The sequence below is a fragment of the Crocuta crocuta genome, unplaced genomic scaffold, assembly GCF_008692635.1.
Source record: "Crocuta crocuta isolate KB4526 unplaced genomic scaffold, BGI_CrCroc_1.0 scaffold219, whole genome shotgun sequence".
In the NCBI taxonomy this organism is placed as follows: Eukaryota; Metazoa; Chordata; class Mammalia; order Carnivora; family Hyaenidae; genus Crocuta; species Crocuta crocuta.
Window position 1 is genome coordinate 2572487 of NW_027551572.1, and position 6000 is coordinate 2578486.

Consider the following 6000-nt stretch of genomic DNA (forward strand, 5'->3'; position numbering starts at 1 on the left):
TGAGTTTGAGCCCAATGCTGGGCTCTTCACTGACAGCAGGGAGCCTGCTTGGGATTCTCTCTGTCTCCTTCTCTCCGCTCTCCCCCTTCCCCGCTTGTGCTCTCTCTCAAAATAAATAAACATTAAAAATAAGAAGAAGTACATTTGAGAGAATGGGTGTTTTGATAGGAGGGGAAGAACAGTTTAATGGTGGACACCACCCTGGAAACAGGCCTCTGAGACTGGGTAAAAGAGAGGGAAAGATCCCAGAGTAGGAAAGAGAGAGACAATGCCTGCTAATTTTCCACAGAGCTCTGCTTAATCTTCTCATTTTCTATTTTTAAAAATACTGTGGCTAAATGCAGTGTGTTATACTGGATTGGATCCTGAGACAAAAAAAGGATTTTAGTAGACAAACTAGTGAAATATGAATACAGCCTGAGGTTTAGTTGATAGTAATGTAGCACTTTCGCTCCTTAGTTGTGATAAATGTACCAGGGTCACATAAGAATTAAACAGTGGGGGTCCTGGGTGAAGAGTCTAAGGGAACACTGTATCATCTTTGTACATTTACTTGAAATCTAAAATTACCACCAAATGGAAGGTTAATTTTCAGAAATATAGAAGATTTCTGATCACAAATCAAACTTTTACCACAAAAAAAGTCAGGAAGCCAGTCATTTGAAATAAAAACATCTTTTAGAAAATGGTGGCATAAAGGTATCAAGTTAAAGCCATCTGTGATGACAAGGCTAAGTATAAGAAATCTGGAGGGAGAAATCACATCTTTGCCTCCATCTACAAATGGATATAAAACAAACACGTACCAAAGCTGACAGGCATTTGGAAAACACGATGTCATCAGAAATACATTAAAAAAGCTAAAGGCAGTTTTAACAATCAGGTAATAGCAATGAGTAAACATAAGCAATAATTTAGCTTTCTCACTGTGATTAATAGCTACTAAAATTAACCCAACCTTAATCCACACCAAATGTATTTTCTCCTCAGAACAAAATATCACCATCAGGAAAGAGAACATTTTCACAATTAACCTAGCCTCGATTCTGTAATAAAATTCTTCAATAAATCTCTTATGGGCTAGAGGGGGCCTGGGTCAACAAACCTTCCACCTGCCTTCGTTACACTTGATGATGAAATACAGACAACTTCTCCAAGGGGTCTCTGAATCATCTTTCATAGTTTTTTTTATCTTCTGTCCCTCTCTTTTTTCTTCCTGACATTTCTGATAGACAGATATTTAAAGTAAATCTGCAGAAATGCTGAGCACACAATCTTCCTGGATTTCAGTGTGGACTTTTGGATTCAGAGCAATTGGTGTGGTTTTCCTAGCCAGTGGTTTTTGATCCTAGCCATGTATCAATCACATGGGCAGCTTTCTGAAAATCAGACTTGCCTGGTCATCACTCCCAACTACCAAAGCATAATTTGAGGGCTCGTTCTGGGCATCTGCATTTTTAAAGCTTTCAGCCTTTCTAATGTGAAGACTGGGTTACAAACCATCTGTTTTCGTGCCACCTAACAGAGGGGCTGTGGGCAAAGAATTCTTCTTTAGTAGAAGCCTTAGCAAATGTCTCCCTTGTTTAAAGGAAACCCAAAGAAAGTGTGAATGTAAAGATAAAGGCAATTTACTTTTATGTAGAAAATGAGGACATAAGGCAAAATTGATTTAAAAAAATTATAAAACATGTATTATTTTCAGAATCTGACAAAAACAGATTCCCAAATCACTGGTCAAAAAGATTAATAATGAGATATTAATTGAAAGGTTTTCTAAAAGCTAGGACGGCAAACAGGAAACCCACACATAAGGAAGCCAGTCTTATAAATACTACTTCTGACCCCCACCTCCAAAGAGAGGAGACATTTCTGGAGAGCCGGGCTCTCTATTTTGCTTTTGTGTAATTCCCACAATGCCACAATACCCAGCACTGCTTCATGTAAAAATCAGGCACAATTTAAATATTTGCTCAATTAACTTCATTATGAATACTACTGTTGTATTACTAAGTTCTACCAGTGGCTTCCATTATATTCCAAGTGGAATATAATAATAAATAAATGAAATGAGCATGGATTCTCTACTTATCACAAACTGTGAATTACTAGCAGATCATAACTAATACTTTGCAAGGCTATTTCTAAAATGTCAGGTTAGGAACACAGGAGGGCCAGCTTTTAAATGGGTTTGGCTATGAACCTCAAGATGAGTGGTATAACTCTAGAATTAATTGTACAGGTCACACTGGAAATTCTCTTTTGGGTTTTGGAGGATCTCCCAGTACAGCCCAGTACCAGGCACATCTTCCCAAGGCCCACTGTGACAAACACCCCACCCTGGCCTTTTTAATCTCCAACAAACCCTGTAAGACCTGGATATGCTGCCTTCTACTTCCTAGGGAAGCCAAATAGTCATTTACAAATTAAAATTAAGCATTCCTACAGCACCCTCTCCCTTCAGTGGACTAGCTCCCTCTGTCTGGAACTACTAAGGCTACCTTCTCTGAACTTCAGCTCAATTAAATGACATCTTTGGATTTTTCCACCCACTTCTGACCTATTCATAAATCCGACAGGCTTCTTCAGGCACCTGTATAAGGTCTGTTTCAGTGTGTGGGTTTTCATGTCACTAACAAACATGGATAGAGTATCTACTAGATGCAAAGGGAACACAAATATGAATAAAATACTAGTCCAGTCTTGTAGTAGAATAAACTGTGACTTAAACAATAAGCACTCTCAAAAAGCTTATCAAAATGTAAACAGTGGCATTCAAACCTGCCACTTGGCACAGATAAGCATTTTCACCCTCAAAGATGTTTCAAGGTATAAGGTTCAGAGGCTATATAAACTGATACTGCCTTTTTTAGTCTCAGCTTTAGACAAATAAAAATGTAAGATATTTAAAATGGGTTAGCTTTTGATAGTAGCTATTGAAAAATCCAAAACCGGATTTTGTCAAATGAATAACCACAGGTCTTTAAATTTTTTACATTACTTTACCTGCACATGTACCCCTCAAAATGCATACACAAAATGTTAACGGAATGCAGTTTGTAACAGTCACCTAAATGTTCATGAAGTTAATGGTTAAATAAACCACTTCAATCCATCCAAGGTAATACTATTCGGCAGTTAAAATGGAGGCAAATCTGTAACAACTAACATGAAAGATTTTCCAAGATATAAAGGCAAGTTGCAAAAACCAAAAAGACATTTTTATGCAATCACCATGTTGCACACCTGAAATGAGTGTAACACTGTATCAACTATACTTCAATAATAAATTTATAGTTTTTATAATCCCACTCACATTTTTAATATGATACAGGTTTCTTTATTTACGTATTTGTATGTAATTGAGAAGAAAAAAGTCTGGAAGACAAGTCTGCAAACTGATAACCCCTGTGGAAAGAAGGAACAGTCACAGGGGCGAGAGGGGTAGTGAAATAAAAGTGGCTCTTTGGGATTTGTTTCTATTTAGTTCTTCCATACCTTTTAGAACTCTTTGTGTCCCTTTCAATAAACTCTGACCAACCCATTTAAAATCACAGTCCTCTAACACTAACTCCGTGTACTTCCCACACCATTCTATTTTTTTCCCATTGCTCCTACTCCACTGTAACAAATCGAATAACGTACTGATTTATAAAGGCTGTTGCTTGTTGTTTATATGCTCCCATCAAAATGTAAGCGTCACAATGGGGTGCCTGGGTGGTTCAGTCCGGTAAGCATCTGACTCTTGATTTCGACTCAGGTCATAATCACAGTTTGTGAGCTCGAGCCCCATGTCAGGCTCTACACTGACAGTGTGGAGCCTGCTTGGGATTCTCTCTCGCTCGCTCTCTCTCTCTGCCCTTCTCCTGCTCATGCTTGCTCTCTGTCTCAAAATAAATAAATAAAATAAAATTTAAAAAAATATAAGTGCCACAAGGACAGGGATTTCATAGCTTTTCTTATTGTTGTATCCCCAACACCTACCAAAACAGTGTGCACAGTAGGTGTATATGTGTGTGTGTGTGTGTGTGTGTGCGCGCGCACATATGTATATCTGCGTTTGTGCATACATTTGTTGCCTATTTACATATTCAACAGTTCTAATTCTCTTTTAATAGATAAATACATTTTACTTCACTTACACAAAAAGTGAATTTGGGCAGCTGGCAAGTCAGAGAGTTACTTTAATTAAAATGTTGAAAGGACAGAGCTACCATCATTGTAGCTGCCCTTAGCACACAGCTCAGGACACTGAAATGCCAGCCTTAAAAAACAAAAAGAAACCAAAACAAAAGGCCTAAGAAGCCATGCAATAGTAGGTGGGGCTGATTATTCCTAAAATGTGGTGGAAGTGTTCACATTCAAAGGCATGAACCTTTTCACAAAAGTAATGTTTCATGTTTCCTTAATTACAAACTTGGAACAGATGTATGTCACTGGGAAATTAAATTAGTCTAGACACAGTGAAGTGTCGAACACTTTTAAATCCCACCCAAGGAGCTCGATAGTGATGATGAGTGACAGCATGCTATACATTACTCTCTTTCCTGTCTAGGCAGAAAACATTCTTGCCAAAAGGATACTGCTGATATCTACATAACAGACCAGTTATCAGAGCAATTTCAACAAGCACATGGGAGGATACTGCCACAATAAACTTAAATCCTCAAGAGGAAAAATCCACAACCGTCAGTCAGTACCAGGTTAAGGCAGGACTCCATGAAAACATTCTAATAAAGACGTCCTGTGGTGAACCAATACGAATGCCTTCTGAATCATAATGCTACCTGAAATCACGTTATTTTGTTCTATTTCTAGGCAGGACTGACACTTTTAGTCACAGACAGTCTAGGAAAGAGATGAAAAACCTTGACTCTGCATTTCACTACAGGTAAAATAGCAAAGTGGGCAGGAGAGGGCAGTCTGCAAGATGCCCGGTTAAGATCGTTCTAGAAACCAGCACCTGTGTGCATCCAGGGGGTCCTACTGTGGAACTCCTCACTGCCATTTGTAACAGAGGGGGATAGCATCCTTGACCAAGCTTATCCTTTATGTACAGAATGAAAAGATGAATTCCTATGACAAACACGGGAAGAAACAGGAACTGAAGTACAGTTAACAGTGGGAGGCAGGCAGCCTGGGAAACCCCTAGGCGAGGCCTATCAGTGTGGCATGAAGCATGGAGAGACCAGAGCAAAGGGAGACTTAAGAGGGAAACAGCAGCTTTTAGCTCCGATGTGCTCTTCTCAGAAGGTCCAGCTGGCCCCTTGTAGTGGAATGTAACATTTACTTCACTTCATCAAAAGAAAATGTCTGCTAATTNTATTTGTACCCCAAAGTCTTCAGTTTCCTTAATGAGAATTTATCAAGGTACACATTAATTACTAGGTCTGTAAAATATTTGGAGCTATTTAAATATACTCAAATTTTCTCTAGGAGAATTAGCAAGTCTTTTGAACTACAGTCATCATTAGGCATTATTAGCATTAGGATAATGAACCAGATGGAGGAAGTAAAGTTAATCAAAAGATGACCAGTTCTCAAAGCGAAGCTGATGAAACAGTGTTCCTTGCCTACTAAGTTACCCAGGAGATTGTAAGGCTGAGACCAGCACACTCAACCTAGAGCTTCCCACCATTACCTGCTTTACTAGAAACTAAAAATCTAGAAGAGATTTGCCTGTATGTCTACTATGTTTTCTACAGGACGGTAAAATCAAGAGTTGAGATCAACAAAGCTAAGCACTCAGTGCTTCACATGCATGATTTTATTAATCCTCACAGCAACTTAAAAGTAGTGTGATTGATCGTCACCATCTGACAGAGGAAACAGGCTCAGAGAGTAAAACCATTGGCCCCAATTTATAAAGCCCAAAAGTAACTCAGACAGAATCAGGACCTGCAAAGTCTACATGCCTTTTCTTTTCTGCTATTCCATGATGATGAAATTTCAGTGTCTCTTCACCAAATGGATCACACTCTGACACTGCAAGGGGGAGCGGGT

At 38.8% G+C, this 6000-nt stretch overlaps 1 protein-coding gene across 1 annotated transcript in view; it reads right to left on the minus strand.

Moving 5' to 3' along the window:
• Window positions 1-6000, minus strand: part of STK39 (serine/threonine kinase 39) — a 258475-nt gene that overhangs the window by 124434 nt on the left and 128041 nt on the right. The window lies entirely within an intron of this gene.